The sequence below is a fragment of the Macrobrachium rosenbergii genome, chromosome 42 (genome assembly GCF_040412425.1).
Source record: "Macrobrachium rosenbergii isolate ZJJX-2024 chromosome 42, ASM4041242v1, whole genome shotgun sequence".
Classification (NCBI taxonomy): Eukaryota; Metazoa; Arthropoda; class Malacostraca; order Decapoda; family Palaemonidae; genus Macrobrachium; species Macrobrachium rosenbergii.
The window spans coordinates 23704038-23723121 of NC_089782.1; the positions used below are offsets into that span (position 1 = coordinate 23704038).

Consider the following 19084-nt stretch of genomic DNA (forward strand, 5'->3'; position numbering starts at 1 on the left):
TAGACCTGTCATGTGACATTTCAAGAAGAAGAATCACAGTGAATTGCTTGTCGTTGCTTTAGCAGCTGTCTTCTTTAGGCAGAAACTTATGTATTATTTAGTGACGATGAAGGGGCAAATTACACTTGCTAGCTACAACCTTTAAAAAATTGCTTACACGTTATTAAAGTTTTCTTTTTAAAAAAATGTGTTATTTCATGTCGACATTTATGTAATTTAATTTTGTTTAACCTCTGGTAGCAGTAATTACAAATACAGGATATATTTCTACAAAATAAGGTATATTTCTGTAAGCTAATCTTCCATTGCTAATTTTCTTATAGTTCAGTAACTGATAACCAAATTTTGTTAATTGGTACAGTATTTTGATATTTACTTATTAAGCACTATTTCCGTTTAATTTAACATTTTAAAATCTTTCTTCATATTATTGCATTTGATTTAGCCGCTGACCGTACAATTAAAAATTGTATTATCAGAATATCGTTGATGCCTGGGTGTATTTATTTTTATTACCTACATCCTTCTATAATTTTTCGTGGTAACTTTAGAGCGCTGTCTAAATTTCTGTTTCACTTTCAGGGCGATTTGCTGTGACGGCAACACAGTTGATCAAGGTAAGAAGTGCAATTGAATTCCGTTCTTGTAGAATTAGTGTTTGCTTGGAAGTCTGCTCCTTTACTCGGCTGTAATGCTCTGTAATACGTCAGTGCCAGATCAGTAATACAGAGATCAGATGATGTTGACTGTAGTTTTAGAAAGCAAAAGTTCAAGGTTCAATTAAAGGATGACTCAGCTTCGTGACGCATGTTAGTTTTTCACTCTGACACAGATTAGATAGACTGCCGAATCATTTGGTTTCATGATAGACTGATGACTTAATTTTTGTGAAGATTAGTTTAGTTCATTGCTTGATAACATGACTGATTAGCAAATAATTTCGTGATTTACTTATTCGGTTAGTTTCAAGAGAGTAGGTGAAAAATATTTGAAATAGTGAGTATGGAACTTGATAAATTACTTGTCCTGTCTTTCTCCCATCCTGTAAGAAATAAGGGTGATTATACGGGAGGCTGCATATTCCTTACGTACTCGGAGTAAAGTACACTCATTCTGCATACTTTTGTATGGTCCAGTGGTGAGAGAGGCTGGCCCCGGGGTTTAGGTGTATGGGTACACGAAGCATTTACTCATGGAAAGATTTTAAACAAAGCCTTCGTAGAGTTCTTTGTTAAGTACTACAGGTAGTATGGGGAACTTTATTTTTTTTATACATCATTGCTGACGATTTTTTAAAACAAACATTGCTGTCAATTTTTAAAAACAATCATTGCTGTCGATTTTTTAAAACCAATCATTGCTGTCGAATTTTTAAAACCAATCATTGCTGTCGATTTTTTTATACCGATCATTGCTGTCGATTTTTTTAAACCAGTCATTGCTGTCGGTTTTTTTAACCAGTGATTGCTGTCGAATTTTTAAACCAATGATTGATGTCGATTTTTGTAAAACTAATGATTGCTGTCGATTTTTTTAAACCAATGATCGCTGTTGATTTTTTAAACCAGTAATTGTAATCGATTTTTTTAAACCAGTCATTGCTGTCGATTTTTTTTAAGCCAATGATTGCTGTCGTTTTTTTCACTAATGATTACTGTCGATTTTTATAACCAGTGATTGCTGTCGAATGATTTAATCAATGATTGCTGTCGATTTTTTAACCAATGATTGCTGTCGAATTTTTTAACCAATGATTGCTGTCGATTTTTTAAACCAATGACTGCTGTCGATTTTTTTTAACCAATGATTGCTGTCGATTTTTTTAACCAATGATTTCTGTCGATTTTTATTGATCAATGATTTCTGTCGATTTTTTTTAACTAACGATTTCCGTCGATTTTTTAACCAATGATTGCTATCGATTTTTTTTAACCAATGATTGCTGTCGATTTTTTTTAAACCAATGATTGCTGTCGAAATATACAGTTCCTGAAAGCTGTTCAGTCCCTTGGTATGTAGATTTCACAAATTTCGTAGCCTTACTTTCAACGGAGAACGTATGGTTTGATTGAAAGGGACATTTCCTTGTATTTCTGTGTAGAAAATAGTTATTTTTCGGTGTTGAGATTGCATATTAATAAATGGGAAACTTTTTTCTTTTTTTCAGTGGGAAACTACCTTTTATTTCTATGGGGACAATTTTCTTTTATTTGAGTTGGGGAGAAACCTCGTTTTGTTTTATCGGAGTAAAACTTTTATTTCGTTAGGGGAGCTGCTTTTGTTTCAGTGGCCGACTTGCTTTTATTTCAGATGGACCCTCTGCGTTGTAAGGAAATAAAATCCTTTGAATTCGTCATCATAGATGCAGTCATGTGTGTGTGGTTTTATATATATATATATATATATATATATATATATATACATATATACATATAATCATGAAGCTACAAATGTCGCTTAATATCAAATTCACGCTACCTCGGGAATATCTCCGATGGAGAATTAACGTCGACTGGAGTTGCTGGATAAGTTCTGTGTCGAGGGTTCGTGACCCGGCAGTATCAATACATTTATCACTTATAAATTCCCCTTCGGTGATAATTCTCCATCGGAGATATTCCCGAGGTAGCGTGAGTTTGATATTAAGCGACATTTGTAGCTTCATGATTCTATATAAATCACGGTGTGATAAAAAAAAAATTTCATACATATATATATGTATATGTGTTTATGTATATATACATATACATTTGTATATATATATATATATATATATATATATATATATATATATATATATATAGATGAAAAAATTACTAGTTATTTGATGACTTGGTTATTTGAACGCATTACCACATCACATCCTGGTCATACTTGGCCCACGCGTCATTTGCCAGAATATCACAAACTCCGCACACAGCCTTTTATTCACTTGCCTGTGGGCGACGGGGTCAGATACTTCATTGGTCATCTCTCTCTCTCTTTTGATGACAGGGGGTTCAGGTGGTTGATAAATGACGCTCGGGTAATCACCTGTTGTTCTGGCATTTCGATCATGACACCTTTACATTTTTGAAATAATAGTGGCTGAATAATAATAATAATAGTAACAGTTATTATTATTATTATTATTATTATTATTATTATTATTATTATTATTATTATTATTATTAAGAGTAATAAATCACAATTATGTAGTAAATATATTACTATGTAAAAATCAAAGATTTCGAACACCTGAACGGTGTTCCTTACATATAGTAATATATTTACTACATAATTGTGATTTTTATTACTCAGATTGTTTTACGAAATTAGAATCCTATTAGCATTATTGTTATTATTATTATTGTGTATTATTGTTATTATTATTAAATATAGATCCCACATATAAATGGGAAAAGATGTAGAGAGAAAGTATTATTATTATTATTAGTAGTAGGAGGAGGAGGAGGAGGAGGAGGAGGGAGGAGGAGGGAGGGAGGAAGTAATAGATTCTTCGATATCTAATACCTGCTTTGACATGATTTCATTAGCAATAGGCTCTTTATTACATGTCATCTTTGGGCCAGATTTGTTGGTATTGCAGAAATGCTTATCACTCTTGCGTCACGTTTCTTAGTTATCCGTAAATAATAATAATAATAATAATAATAATAATAATAATAATAATAATAATAATAATAATAACAAGCGGGGTACTTGTAATGTCCACTGTGATAAAATCGTAGTCCTGAACTTTTATATTAAGTTATTTAATGGCCACTTTGGACACTACACTAACACAGCTGTGGTCGGTATTGCGTGAGGAATGTGAGTGTTGCAGTGTTAAATTCTTATTTATTGTGGGCATTATATGGGTGATATTAAAGGACTGGTGTTTTTTTCCTTTACTGCTGCTTGGAACGTTAATGTGGGAACTATGTGAGGCTTACTGAACAATATACCGTGGATAATGATGAAATACCAGTGTTAAGCTTATTGTACAGCATTTACTGAACAGTCTGCTATGGATGTTGATGAGATACCAATGGTAAGCTTAATGTACAGCATTTACTGAACAGTCTACTGTGGATGTTGATGATATACCAATGTTAAACTAATGTACAATATTTTCTGAACAATCTGTTGTGGATGAGATACCAATGGTAGGCTTATTGCACAGCATTTACTGAACAGTCTGCTGTGGATGTTGAAGATATACCAATGTTAAGCTTATTGTACAACACTTACTGAACAATGTACTGTGGATGTTGATGAGATACCAGTGTTAAGTTTATTGCACAGCATTTACTGAACAGTCTGCTGTGGATGTTGATGAGATACCAGTGTTAAGCTTATTGTACAACATTTACTGAACAATCTACTTTGGATGCTACTGAGAGACAGTGTTAAGCTTATTATACAAATATTGTGGATATTGTTATGTGATTACAGTGGACGTATAATTGAATAACTGTTGTGAATATCATCGTAAAAAATTACTTGACGTGTATTACATCACATTCCTGGGTGTTTTGTACGACAGTTGAGTGATTTATTGTATGAATTTTGTTGACAGGTATTCGACTAATGTGGTATTTAATATGACTATCGAAATTTTTATTGCAAAGGTAATTTGAGTTTTGATATTTATTGCATAAATCTTGTAACTGTTATTATTCAACCAGCTTCGTATTTTTGTCCGATTTTTTGCCCAACTTCCAAAGAAATATTCATGATGAGAATTTCATTGGAAAGGTAATTCGAGTTTATTGTAGGACTTCAGTAGATTTTGGGATAGCGCTAATTTAAAATTTGTTGCTTAAATCTTGTAGCAGTTATTATCCAGTCAACTTTATTTTTTTGCACGACTGTTTTTCCCGATTTCCTAGAAACATCTGTGCTGAGAAATTTCAGAGAAATTTCAGCCGTTGCTTTTGATAAGAGCTCTTACTTCAAATATCCTCGCCTAGGATTTTTTTGTTGTTGTTGTTGGGGGTTGAGTGGGGGGGCGTAAATTTATCGAGACGGGCAAATGTGGGAAATCGGAACGTATTTATTTAACGACCATGCGGGCGCCACGGATGAGTTTCTCTCTTAATGTTGGTGGTAAGACTTCCTTATGGAAGGCCTTAGCTGCCATTGTTTGTTTATTTATGTTGTTTTCTTTCTTTTCTGATATTTCGCTCGCTCGAATCTCAGTTAAAGATGTGTATGCAAGTGTGTGTATTTAGTATGATTTTACATAAACATTAATGTAAAACTATCTGTTTCAAGCTACATTGGGTGTTTAAAATCTCTGCTTTTTAGTTTTCTGTAAAAGAAAACTACTGAGATGGCTATTTGTCTGTCCGTCCGCACTTTTTCTGTCCGCCCTCAGATCTTACAAGCTACTGAGGCTAGAGGGCTGCAAATTGGTATGTTGGTCATCCACCCTCCAATCATCAAACATACCAAATTTCAGACCTCTAGCCTCCTCAGTAGTTTTTATTTTATTTAGGGTTAAAGTTAGCCATGATCGTGGGTCTGGCACCATTATATGTTGTACAGGAAACTCGATGGCCTTCGGCGCATTTTTTACCTGTTTGATTTTTGCGCACACACATCTATAATCAACCTTCAAACTTTTTGTTTTTGTTTTTCAAAATGAAATGCTTCATGAAAAATAAAGCGCATTTTCTTCCCCACTTGGATTTTTAATGGCTTACATGGGCAGTTATCTATGTGGACATTGTTCACACATTCATATTCACACATATATATATGTATATGTATATGTATATATATATATATATATATATATATATATATATATATATATATATATATATATATATATATATATACATATTATATATGTAGTTATTGTGTGATTGTGTGTGGGGTGTGTGCGCTAGCGCTGAGTAATCATAGCGCACTCATTCACTCTGCGTTTGCCAACACCTGTAATTGAATAACAGGATATAAAGTTAGGGCAGAGAGCGATGGGTTTGTATTGGAAACAGTTTCTGTAGGATGTTCAATAAAAGCCAAGGAAATGCCCCGTAATCCCTCGCCATTATGGCGGTGCTTCTGCCTTACGGCCCTCATTCCTCCGTCGTAAATATCCACCATACTTGCTTCATTTACATGGACTCTCTCTCTCTCTCTCTCTCTCTCTCTCTCTCTCTCTCTCTCTCTCTCTCTCTCTCTCTCTCTCTCTCACATAGAGAGAGAGAGAGGGAGAGAGGAATGAGGCTATCGCATTCTTTCGAAGTGTGAAAAAGTTGAGATATTGTGCATTCATGTAATTCTTCTTGTTTCCAAGAGAGAGAGAGAGAGAGAGAGAGAGAGAGAGAGAGAGAGAGAGAGAGAGTTAAATTAGATGGTTATTATTTACCATAACTAGTTTTGGTGTACTTAGAGACTTTTAGCTCTTTTAACAGTTTTTATTTCCTACCTTTGTTCCCATTACGTCCGCATCGTTTTCTTCAGTATTTGTCAACCTTTTCTTCTTTGTCATCATCTCGTTTATCATCCTCGTCCTGCCTCTCCTCTCCTTCCTCTCCATTTTCCTCCCTCTTGTATTCTTCATCACCACTCTCCCTCTTCATTTTCCTTGGTACTCTTTATATTTGTATTTGGCCTTTTCCATTTCATCATTCTTTTACGTAATCGGTTTAGCCTCTTCCATCAATACTGCCGACGTATTCTCCTCCTCCTCCTCCCTCCCTCCCTCGCATAACTAAATTAACCTCCTCCTCCAAACAGCAGTTCCACTCAATCCATTCTTTATGGTCTCTTTCCCAACTCCCTTTCACCTCCGAACTGTTTCAGCTTCGAGAGGCAAATGGAATTTTGATCTTGAAATAAGGAAGGGTAAAGGCTCGGTCTGGCTGTTTATGAATGGAATTCGTTCTCTCACTTTTTTAGTTTTCTGAAAAGAAACCTATTGTGCCGGCTTTGTCTGTCCGTCCGCACTTTATTCTGTCCCCCCAACCTCAGATCTTAAAAACTACAGAGGCTAGAGGGTTGCAAATTGGGATGTTGATCATCCACCCTCCAATCATCAAACGTACCAAATTGCAGCCCTCTAGCCTCTGTAGTTTTTATTTGATTTAAGGTTAAAGTTAGCCATACTCATGCATCTGGCAGCGATATGCCGCAGGCCACCACCGGGCCGTGGTTAAAGACGTATGGGCCGCGGCTCGTACAGCATTATACCGAGACCACCGAAAGACAGATATATTTTCGGTGGCCTTGATTATACGCTGTACAGAAAACTCGATTACGCTGAAGAAATTTTGGCGCATTTTTTACTTATTTTTGTTTTGTATTTTTTCGGTTTTGTAAGTTTACTTGTTTCTTTCTGTAACTGTTTAATTTGTTCGTACGTTTTGACGCGGGGTGGGGGAAGGGGAGAGTAGTGTACAAAATAAATACATTTAATTAAGCATCTAAATTTTGTGGTAATCAATTCTAGTTTGAATAAACTTGAGAGAGAGAGAGAGAGAGAGAGAGAGAGAGAGAGAGAGAGAGAGAGAGAGAGAAATGAGGCTATCGCATTCTTTCGAAGCGTGAAAAAGTTCAGCTATTGAATTGCATTCATGCAGTTCCTCTTGTTTCCAAGCTGATAGAGAGAGAAAAAGAGAGGGAGAAAGACAGACAAACAGGGAGAGAGAGAGAGAGAGAGAGAGAGAGAGGACTGCAAGGAAGGAATTTGGAATTTATTGCAGAGATTAATTCGCACAGTCAGTCAGTGAACCAGAGAGTGAGAGAGAGAGATGAAAGTCATTCAGTAGACACAAAATATAAGTTTGCATGTCAAGGCCAGGTGGCCAGCTCGGCCGAAATCCACTCTTTCCGGTCGGGAAGAAGAACCAGCTGTTGACTGTCGTCATTAAATCCAGGTAGTCTATCCCTTGTGGCTAAAAAAAAACTTTGAATTAGAAGCTCCACAAGATTCTTCCGGGTGTTTCCAAATTTTGAGAAGGAAGGCTAACGGGACTGGCATCTTATGTCTATTTGTAGCCCAGGCTTGAGTTTTCATATGGGAAAATTTTAACAGGCATTGTCTGAGTGTTAATTTTCTAATTTTATAAAAAAAAAAATGCTGACGAGGCAGGTATTTTATGTTTTACACAGCCTATTTTGGAAAGAAAAACAAAAATGGGGAAAAGCTTGGGCATCCAAATGTCCCTTTGTAGCCCAGGCTTGATTTTTCATGTGGGGAAAATTCTAAAAACAACGTCCAAGTGTTTACTTTCTAATTTTATAAAAATTGCTGACGAGGTAGGCATTTTATATTTTTGCCTTTAATCTATTTTAGAAAGAAAAGCAAGAAAATGGGGGAAAAAAAAGTTGGCTTTAACCCGAAAAAACTTTGACTCCTTCCTAAAGAAGCGAAGGTCAAGTAATTCCGAAGTTTGGTGAGTGGAGAAACGAGCCGGGAGTAATTGTCGGTCCAGGTTTCTTCAGACTATAAAAGAGAAGTTTGATTGAGTGTAATGGAAAGGATGAGATTTTCTGCGATAAGCGAGTACGTGAAGGGTCGAGGTTGATTGATTTATTGCTACGAATTGGCATTGCAGCAACAGTTGGGTGATGACGCTGAAATTTCATAACTTTCACTAAGAAAATCTTATACATATTTTCTCTTAGTATAAAAGTCTACCCATCATACATAACTATTTGTACGCCATTAAGGACCACGGAATGTATATAAGAATTGCAAAGACCAGATCGACACTAGAGGAGTATAGGCAAGGAATCGTGATGAACAATTAATGAATTTCATATGAAAGTGGTGATACGATACTTCAGAGTTCTGGTAACGCATTATGGGATACATCATATGACATCTAACAATTCATATGACATCTAACAATTAAGAACATGAGAAGCATTACAAGAAAAGAAAGTGAGTGAAGGTGATTACTGGTTCATGAGAAAACGAGGGAAAAATAAGACGGTAAAATACGTACTGTTCTCCTGATTTGAAATTCCTAATGACATTTTAATATAATCATCACTTCGTCACACTTAACGTCAGAACTGAATGCAATACCGGGCCCTTCATTTGTTGGATTTGTCCTGGGTGGGACAGATGAAAGCCGGTTGCTCAGCTGAGTGAAAGCTGTGAGGGAAGACGCAAAAATAAAGCAAGATGATAAACAGAGTGGGGCAGACCATTTTGTCATTATTTTATGGTGAACAGACTGGGAACGCGTTCGTGAAACGAAAGGTGCGTTCATTGAGTTATGAAATGGTGTCGTACACGCCCCCCAGAAAACGTCAGGCTAAATCAATTCAGTGAAATGCAGAAGGATGGAATGACGTTCAAGCTGACAACTTTCAAGTCTTGTAACTATTCGTAACACTGTATTGGCGGTCATTTCTGCTGGAGTATCAACACCCGAGGGACAGCTTAGTGCTTTATCGCTCATATTTATTTCATGCCGATGAACAAACGCCCATTAAGGTAATTTAATTATTCAGCTAAGCTGAGGTCATCATTGAGAGGAATAGTGAGTTTCTGAAGTTTGTTTATTTGCTTTGTGCAGTTGGATGCCGAACACTTAACTGCATGCTAAGATTGCATTAAGACAGTTTTATATACTGAAGCCTTTTTGGAGAATTTGTTTAGAAAATAATCTTACGCATGAAAATACATTTTTTTGATTAGTTGTAGGACAGCTTTATTTGATAGCACTTGAATGCTTGTTACGTGTTTATATAAGAAGTATCTGTGTGTGTGTGCGTTTATTTGCCTGTTGCCCCCAAGGGAGATGATTCCAGATGTAAATCACCCTTTCTGTATTTTACCCACCTCCAGCTTGTTCACAACCAACTACTAGGTACCAAATACAATTCTCTCTTCATCGCGGCCACACTGGGTTTTAACGGCAAGCGCTGAGATACTTTCCCAAGGTCTGGAATCGGACCTGGCTTGCTCACTGGTGTGCCCTTCATGAACAAGTATTGTATTTGGCACCTGGTAGTTTGTTCTGAACAAGGTGGAGATGAGAAAAGTACAGAAAGGGTGATTTACATCTGGAGTCATCCCTCCTGGGAGACAGACAAGTAAGTTCAACACACACACACACACACACACACACACACACACACACACACACACACACACACACACACACACATATATATATATATATATATATATATATATATATATATATAAAGATATATGTGATATATAATCTTTAAATACATTCTATTTCGCATTATCTCTCGTTCACAATAACTGCTTCCTATATCAACATGCAACAAGCATTCAAAGAGTTACCAAAAGAAAGCTACGCTTCAACTAATCGAGAAATGTGTTTTTATATAATATATATATATAATTATAGAGGAGAGAGAGAGAGAGAGAGAGAGAGAGAGAGAGAGAGAGAGAGAGAGAGAGAGAGAGAGAGAGAGAGAGATGCCTTTAGTTCTTCCACTACCATGGATTTTTCTTTCTATGCAGGTAGGGGACTCAACCTACAAGCTAACTTGTTACAGAATCAATTAAAAGTTTTCCAAAATTCACGAAGCCTCTCCTGTCAAAAGGCTGAAATTTACTTTCTTTGCCTTTTTATTCCGTGAGTGAAGTTTTGAATTTTAAAGAGCTTTGTAGTATAATTTATAGCGCTAATAATTTTTGGCTTTACGAAATTAGTATCGCATTAATATTATAAAGTTTTTTCCTCTTATCACTGAATAATTTGGTAAAGTTTGCAGTAATTTTCTCAACGCTAGTGAATCATGCAGTTATTGATATAAAATCCAAATATATGTATATATAATGTATATATATATATATATATAATATATATATATATATATATATATATATATATATATATATACTTATATTTATATATATATACATACATTATGTATACAAGTATATATTATGTATATAATATATATGCATATATATTATATATATTTACGTATATATATATATATATATATATATAATGTATATATATCTATATATATATATATATATATATATATATATATATATATATATATATATATATATATAGAGAGAGAGAGTAGAGAGAGAGAGAGAGAGAGAGAGTTTTTGTGTGTGAGTCTGCTTTGTATATATATATATATATATATATATATATATATATATATATATATATATATAAAATTTATTATATATATATATATATATATATATATATATATATACAGTTTTAAAATTTTTGAATCACAAGAGTGGTATTTCTGGTCGAATTTGCAATATCCAGGAAAATGCAGTTATAGGCTGATTATGATGTCGTTTTACACACGCATGATAACCTTTTGAGAGAGAGAGAGAGAGAGAGAGAGAGAGAGAGAGAGAGATGCAGATATACACGGGAAAACTCTAAAGTTTTTCGACTTCAGTGTTGTTAGGGCATCTTTGAAATGAACTGCTCTGTCGGAAATTCTTTTTAGCTTCTATGCCCCCTGCATTTCATATACTGCCGTGTAATATTTGCGTAAAATATGCGCATCTGCTTATATGACATTAAAAAAGTGCATGCTACAATAAAATATGTTTCTTTGATTTTTTTATATAAATGTTAAACATTATATACAGTAAATTTATAAAAATATATGTATGTATATGTAATTGTATACAGCATATATAATATATACATATGTGCATGTATGTATGTATATATATATATATATATATATATATATATATATATATATATAAATATATTTATGTATATGTGATAGTTGTCACTAATTTTACACATCACATTTTTACGCTTTTAAATGATAAGCCCAAAAAAATCTTATCGATATCAAATTCACTATAAATGGAAAAAGCGTACAACCAACCAAAGAGAATTTTTACATTGTAGGCGTTCTGACTTAACAAGGATTCGAATCCATGTCTTTGAGTTGGTATATAGGTAACAGTAGATTTAGTGCTCGTACTTTTCGTTTTGAGTTGGTAGACAAATGGAAATAGACTTCGTGCACTGAACCATCCACACAGCCGAAATCAGTCGGAATCTAATATCAGACATCTGTGAACTCCTGAAGGCATAGGCTCCGATTTTGGTCACTTGCAAGTTATTCCCTGGATAGTAATTTCGGAATTAAATAGTTCTTTATGGCATAATCTTTGAATATTTGATTATCCGAGAGAGAGAGAGAGAGAGAGAGAGAGAGAGAGAGAAATATATACATATATATGTATTATATATAACATATATTATTATGTATATATATATATAAATATATATATATATATATATATATATATATATATATATATATATAAATATATATAAATATATATATATATATATATATATATATATATATATATATATATATATATATATATATATATATATATATATATATATATATATAAACACATACCTTTTTGTAAGATATGTAGGTGTTTGTTTAGGAGTTATAACACTCACTACTTTACAGTTGCCGTAGGGAATAATGACCACGGTAATGTTTTAGAAATAATTCAGGCATAAAAAGAACTTTTTGATATGAAAAAAAAACGACCCTCTCAAGCTTTTGTCAAGCTGCTGTGGGCGAAAGCTTCAAAGAGATCATTGCATGTATCGAAAAAAAGACAGATACGTTTATTGTAGTTTTTTAAACATCGCTTTGATGTTTAAAAATTGTGCACTTTACATAACTGTTGTATTATATTATATATATATATATATATATATATATTATATATATATATATATATATGTATTGAATATGTATATACAATACATATATATATATATATATATATATATATATATATATTGAATATGTATGTAATATGTGTGTGTATATATATATATATATATATATATATATATATATATATATATATATACAATATATACACACATATATACAGTATGGTAAATATTTGTGTGTGCGTGCGTGTGTGTGCTTGTGTGTGTGGGTAGCACAGAGTATTTTTTACTATTTCGAGACAGTTACCCAAACAAACGGACAGTCGGGCAGTTGGACAGGCGCAAGGAGAATCGCATGCCCTCACAGAGGGCATAGGCCCTGAGGCGCGAACCTCGGCGACTTAATTGGCTGTAATCTCCCCTTCCTTGATGGAATTTCCGAACTAATTTAAACACTGGCCAAGTCAATACGCTGACATTTCGGGAAATGTAATTTCGCGTCAAAATTAGGATCCGCTCCGCTGGTGTTGCCGACGCGTACGCGTTCGAGAGTAAATTGAGTAGAAATTTGACGCGAATTGGTGAATTGATTGTGTTAAGACCGCCCCTCCCCCCAGGGGGCGCCTGATTCGTGTTTTGTTGCTCCGTTCTTCGGCCGGATGTGATTTGCTGCTGTGCGAGGGATGTTGGTATGTGACTTTGTGACGTTAATGAGTGATGTTGCCTATGTTAAGTATGTGGTTTTACTACATAAGGACGAGATCTTGCGAAATGGAAGACTAGTCGGTAGGTGATTTTGCATGTTAAGTATGCGGTTTTACTACATAAATGTGATCTTCAGTGATGTAAGACTAAGTCATGTTGGTATGTGATTTTGTAATATTAGTGAGTAATGTTGCCTATGTAAAGTATGTGGTTTTACTACATAAGTACGAGATCTTGCGAGATGGAGGACTAGTTGGTATGTGATTTTGCTGGTTAAAGTATGTGGTTTTGCTACATAAATGTGATCTTTCGTGATGTAAGATTATTTAAGTCATGTTGGTATGTGGCTTTGTGACATTAATAAGTGATGTTTCTTGTTTTAAGTATGTGTTTTTACTACATAAGTACGAGATCTTACGTGATGGAAGGAAGATGGTATGTGATTTTGCATAAGTAAGTATGCGGTTTTGCTACGTGAGAATGTGATGTTTCGTGATGTCACTCTTTCATATGTAATTTTACATAAAGCAAGATTCATTGTGCTTGTGATTTTGCATTTTGTAACGGTTATTAGTACTTGATTTAGCATTGTTTAAAGAGCCAATTTTTTTTAGCGAATTTGCATTTTTCAAGTAATTACTGTGCTATTTTATATTCTTATTAAATAATGTGTACATCAATATAAATTTTAAAATATTGAAATGTAACGTCCTTGGTTTGATACGTTGTATTGCTTTAATGCTGGATAGGCCTTATGATATTTACTATTACACTATTGTTATCCTATTTATATTGTGATATTTATACTATTTTATATTATAATTAAATATACATACTTATTGTAGCTTGTGATCCTTAAATCCTCAGTAATTGTTCATGATAAATATGCTTCTGTAATTAGTGAAAAAGATACTTGAAGCTTTGAAATAAAATTTTAAGAGCTGTCATCATAAAGTAAACATCTGCGTTCCTAATTAGAGGAGATACTACTGTTCTAATCGTGATGAATACTGATTTTTGATTTCATTGAATAATCATCATTTTTTCTTTGTAATGCATTATAGAAATTATAATAAATTGCGGTTTGATCATTCAAGGTAATTGAAGCATACTGTTTGTTTCTTCCTAATGGATTATGTAAACTGAGTTAATGAGATATGTATATTTCATTTGATACACGTACAGAGAGAGAGAGAGAGAGAGAGAGAGAGAGAGAGAGAGAGAGAGAGAATGCAGGCACAGAAGAGAATGACGATAGGCCTTAAGATCAATGTATTACATCAAATAGATCAAGGTAGAAGATGTCTTTGTCCTTAATATTGATTTTAGATGTAATTGTAATAAGAGCATATAGGCAGATGTATACCCTAGCATTAACGTCATAAATTAGAGAAAGTCAACGGCCAAAGTTCAGAGGTCAATACCATGCTCCTTAATCCCTTCGGCATTTCATATTTATCTTTCGGCAATGGACTGTGCTGGCATAAGGGGTCTTAAACCATACTAATCTGAGAGAAATCACGTCCTGTAACAATGTTCAACGCATCAGTGGCTCTATGAAATATTTATATAGAGTCGTTTGTGAAAAGATTAACAAACAGCGCAGGACATAATTGCCATTTATTTATTACGAATTAATTTTCCAATGCTTACTTATCGTGAAGAATTTTAATGGCCGTATAATGATTTAAAATGAACTTCCAGTCGTTTGTGTATGAAGAAATATACGATTTGTGACATAATCGTTGAAAATACTTAATTGGTTTAACAATTCACTCAAGTGTTTAAGAATGAAATGACATCGTTCGTACTGTATCACACACGTCGGTTTTTAAGAATGATTTGAAATCGTTCAGTTTATATCGTCCACTTAGGTTTTTAAGAATATGACATCGTTCATTTTATATCATTCACTTCGGTTTTTAAGGACAATATAAAATTGTTCATTTGATATCATTCACTTAGGTGTTGATTTATATCATTCACTAAGGTGTTGAAGCACAATATAAAATTGTTCATTTGATATCATTCACTTAGGTGTTGGTTTATATCATTCACTAAGGTGCTGAAGAACGATATAAAATTGTTAATTTGGTATAATTCACTTTGGTTTTCAAGAATGATAAAAGGTTTTTGAGGATGATATGAAATCGTTCACGTATAACATCCTGAAAGTCTGTGAACAGCCGCAGACCCAAAAGAGGCCTCTTGGCATCCGGTAAACCACCTAATCTCACATTTCCTGTGTCGTTATCGGCACTCCTTTCAGGTTAACGGGATTTAGTGACGGTTTCTTTCCGTTCGTCGTTTTCCTGACTCCGTAACCATACATCCTTCAGGAGGGAGGCAGGGGCCCCCGTAGAGGGTCAGTGCCGTCAGTAGTTCCTCGTTGGGAGTGTCGGTAGAGTTGTCGCCTAGCACTCGCTAGGCCAGAGTTCGAGTCTCGGCCGTCTAATGGAGAATTAGAGGAATTTATTTCTTGTGATAGAAATTCATTTCTCTCTATATTGTGGTTCGGATTCCACAATAAACTGTAGGTCCCGTTGCTAGGTAACCATTTGGTTCTTAGCCACGTAAAATAAGTCTAATCCTTCGGGCCAGCCCTCTCTAGGAGAGCTGTTAATCAGCTCAGTGGTCTGGTAAAACTAAGGTATACTTAACTTAAGTGCCGTCAGTGCACCTCATGTAGATCACTGTACGTATTGCTAAAGGGTGTTTGGAGCGTCCCTTCCTTAGGCCCCTAGCTGCATCGGCTTTTTAGACTTTTACTTCACCTCCGTTCCCGCTTCTTTTATTCAGGCTTCTGTTCGGCTTCTCTAACTATTATTTCCTAGTGCAAGCGTGGGGTTTTCTCCCACTTCCACCATAATCCTTATAGTTCCTCATTGGACGGGTTGGTATCGTTCTCGGTAGCACTCTGCTGGGCCCGCGTTCGACTCTCCGACCGGCCAATGAAGAATTAAGAGAAATTTACTTCTGGTGATAGAAATTCATTTCTCGTTATAATGTGGTTCGGATTCCACAATAAGCTGTAGGTCCCGTTGCTAGGTAACCAACTGATTCTTAGCCACGTAAAATAAATCTAATCATTCGGGCCAGCCCTCTCTAGGAGAACTGTTAATCAGCTCAGTGGTCTGGTTAAACTAAGGTATACTTTTTATATGTCATCTGTATTTGCTGGGTCTTTTTCATCTTGCTGTCCAACCACTCCAACTCTCTGTTCACTGTCTTAAGCGCTGAATGGCCTCCTTGGTGGTTGAGCCCAGATTGTTTCCCTTCCTTTGCATTTATTGGCCGAACTCACTGATCTTTGCCTTTACCCCCTCCCTCCCCTTCCCTACCTCCCCCACCAAAAAAAAAAAAGAATGCGGAAATGAGGCCAAATTCGCTTAACATTTTCCGCGCATAAATACGGAGGAAACATTATTGAATTTGCAAAACGCGGATTCCGCTGTCTTCATGTTTATTACGAGAACCCGGGGCTGGGAATAAAATTTCCTGTCGTGGCCAACAAGATATTAGGTCATTATTTCCAAGATATTCGGAATCCAGCTCTCGTCGTTGGCTTCTCTTCTTCGCCTGGTGTTATTTTTGGTCAGATTTATTATGGGGGCGTTTTGGGAATGTTCTTCTGAATTTACTTCCCGTTCTTGCAGGCTGTTTAATTGAATATTTGTGTATATAATATATGTATGTATATAATATATATATATATATATATATATATATATATATATACAGTATATATATATGGAGAGAGAGAGAGAGAAGATGTATGATATATATATATATATATATATATATATATATATATATATATATATATGTGTATATATATGTGTGTGTGTGTTTGTATGTACTAAAGTGATTACAATCATATATATATGTATATATATGTGTGTGTGTGTTGTATGTACTAAAGTGATTACAATCATATATAAAAATTATATACATATATATTCTTATTATATATATATATATATATTATATATATATTATTATATATATATATATATATATATATATATATATATATATATATATATATATATATATATATATATGAATTTATCACATCACTGCATGATTCATACATTACTAAGCTTCAAATGTCCTTTAATATCCAGTTGCTCTGTCTTTCGAAAACATATATATATATATATGTATATATATATATATATATATATATATATATATATATATATATATATATATATATATGTACAGTATATATATATATATATATATATATATATATATAATATATATATATATATATATATATATATATATATAATATATATATATATATATATATATATATATATATATATATATATATATATATATATATATATATATTATATATATAGAATATAATATAAATTTATATATAAAATATTTTTGTTTCGTCTCTGTCTCCAGTCGGTATCCTGGGTTCTTTGAAAGATTTGCCTACAAAAAAGCAAAACAAAAACAGAGAACGGAAATATCTTCAAAAACGAAAACAGAAGCCGTGATTCTAAAACTCCATCTGTTTCAGGGACCCTGGTAATTCCTTCGTTGTGACTCATCAGTAGAACATGAACCCATCTGACATTCATCGCGTTGCTCCCCTGCCTTTTGCAGTGCGATGCTTTTTCGCGCTTCCTGGATGCTGTGACTATTTTTGTCGAACTTTCGTTGAACATAGTGATAACAAACAAGGTTTTGTTACGGGGTTTTAGTAGATCTGAGTTTTAGAGTGAGTTTTAGAACTACTGTTGTATATAACCAAACCTTGCTGTTGTATAGAACGCGTAAATGGAGATATTAAATTGCTGAATTAGTACGTACCGTATTGGTTAGTAATGATGAATTTACAATACAAAGACAACTAATACCCCGTGGAGGGTATTGCCATCATGGTACCTCATGAGCTGCACTGCAGGCATACTTGAGGCTCTTTGCAGCGTCTCTTCGTCCCCTAGCTGCAACCCCTTTTCATTCCTTTTACTGTACCTCTGTTCATGTTCTCTTTCATCTTACTTTCCACCCTCTCGTAACAGCTGTTTCGTGGTGCAGCTGCGAGGTTTTCCTCCTGTTACACCTTTAAAACTTTTTACTATCAATTTCCCTTTCAGCGCTGAATGACCTCATAGGTCCCAGCGACTTGGCCTTTTGCCCAAGTTTCATAGTCCAATACAACTGCCATCACAATAAAATGAAGGTGTTTAATTGTTAAATGAGTACCTACCATCTTGGTCAGTAGTGATATATGTACAATATATCTGTAACTACTATCAGTGTGTCAAGCATTTATTAAATTTACCATCCTCTCCCTACGTTTCATGCTCCCTCGCACCCAAGAGGGCCACCTTTCACCACTCTTGAATTTTCCTTAGGCCCTGGGTGTGATAATGGCCCCGCCCATGAAAACCATTGCCTACCCCAACGGTGGGCCTCAGTTCATGAATTTGGTAATGCAGTTTTAGCCCTCTGGATCCGACGTACAAGCAAGCGGAGCCTTATGGTTAGGGGGTGGGGGGTGTGTGTGGTGAGGTGTTAGGTTATGTGGAGATTAAATGAATACCAAATATGTGATTTATACAAATCGCACGTTCCTGGATATGTCACTGGCTGGTGGAGAGTAGGTTTGGTGTTGATGTGGTGGGGAATTCTTGTTTTGTAGAGTCGACTTGAGTTGGCGGTGGCTAGTTAGTGTGTCTTCGTGTTTATGCGAAGTTTACTTTTGAAGG

General features: G+C 34.6%; 1 protein-coding gene across 3 annotated transcripts in view; it reads left to right on the forward strand.

The window, feature by feature from the left end:
• The window catches only part of LOC136828058 (bromodomain-containing protein 4B-like), a 244872-nt gene that overhangs the window by 119314 nt on the left and 106474 nt on the right, over positions 1 to 19084 (forward strand). For 2 of the 3 annotated variants that reach the window (XM_067085758.1, XM_067085759.1), the window contains exon 2: positions 583 to 617. The exons of the other annotated variant lie outside the window; for it this stretch is intronic. The gene's annotated coding sequence lies outside the window, so the exon portion shown is untranslated. The remainder of the gene's footprint in view (positions 1 to 582; positions 618 to 19084) is intronic. 3 annotated transcript variants of the gene reach the window in all.